The sequence below is a fragment of the Neophocaena asiaeorientalis genome, unplaced genomic scaffold, assembly GCF_003031525.2.
Source record: "Neophocaena asiaeorientalis asiaeorientalis breed wild unplaced genomic scaffold, Neophocaena_asiaeorientalis_V1.1 scaffold357, whole genome shotgun sequence".
NCBI classification, from domain to species: Eukaryota; Metazoa; Chordata; class Mammalia; order Artiodactyla; family Phocoenidae; genus Neophocaena; species Neophocaena asiaeorientalis.
The window spans coordinates 65,779-67,012 of NW_020173270.1; the positions used below are offsets into that span (position 1 = coordinate 65,779).

General features: G+C 42.5%; 1 long non-coding RNA gene across 1 annotated transcript in view; it reads right to left on the reverse strand.

The window, feature by feature from the left end:
* The window catches only part of LOC112400237 (uncharacterized), a 7,567-nt gene that overhangs the window by 1,390 nt on the left and 4,943 nt on the right, over positions 1-1,234 (reverse strand). The window lies entirely within an intron of this gene.

The window sequence follows — 1,234 nt, forward strand, 5'->3', positions numbered from 1 at the left end:
AAAAAAAAAAAAAAAAAGATTCATCTGTGCTTCATTTCTTTTTATTGCTGAATAATATTTCCTTGAATGGATATACTTTATAACAGTCTTGAAATGTCAAAACCGTAGACGTGGAGAATAGATGAGTGGTTTCCAGGGGTTGGCAGGGGGAGGTGACAGGGACTACAAAAGGGTAGCACCAGGGACCCTTGTGATGGAACTGTTATGTATCCTGGCTGTGGTAGTAGTCACACAAATCTAGTCATGTGACAAACTGCAAAGAATTAAACACACACACTCGTGTGCATACACACACCAGTGCATGTAAATCTGGTAAAATCTGAATAAGGTCAGTGATTGTATGAATTTCCTGGTTGGGATATTGCACTGGAGTTATGCAAGATGTTACCATTGGGAGGAAATGGGTGAAGGTCGTACTGAATCTCTGTATTATTTCTTAAAACTGCATGTGAATCTACAAGAGTATCGAAATAAAAAGTTTGTCTCTTTTTTTAAGTGCTTCACTAAAGTCTGACCCACACTCAAGGCAAGGGGAATGAGGCCCCACTATCTGAAGGGAGGATGCTATGGACAGAATATTTGCATCCCTCAGAAATTTTTATGTTGAAGCCCTAACCCTCAATATGATGGTACTTAGAGTTGAGGCCATTGGGAGGTAATTAGGGTTAGATGAGGTCATGTGGGTGGGGCCCTCAAGGTAGAATAAAGCCCTTATGGGGGACTTCCCTGGCAGTCCAGTGCTTAAGACTTCATGCTTGCACTGAGGGGGCCACAGGTTCAATCCCTGGTTGGGTAAATAAGATCCCACATGCTGCAAGCCACAGCCAAAAAAAAAGAGGAGGTAGCCGTCTGCAACACAGGAAGAGAGCCCTCACCAAAAACTGAATAGGCTGACACCTTGATCTTAGTGTCAAGATCTTCCATAACTTCCCAGCCTCCAGAATTTTGAGAAATAAATGTCTGTTTCAAGCCTCCCTGTCTGTGGTATTGTTATAGCAGCCTGAGCTAAGACAGAGGAATAGCAAAGAAGTTAAACCTATCACACCAGAGATGTGCCATGGAGCGGACAGAGTTGGAGTTAAGCCTCTGCTTTGAAGTTGGAAAAAACTGAGTTCACAGGCATGCTAGTGACCTTGGACAAGTCCCTTGACTTCTCTGAACCTCAGAATGTCCTTCTGTAAAACGGGGATAATAAGGCTGTTGTGAAAGAGCCTTTTTTTTTTTTTTTTTTTTG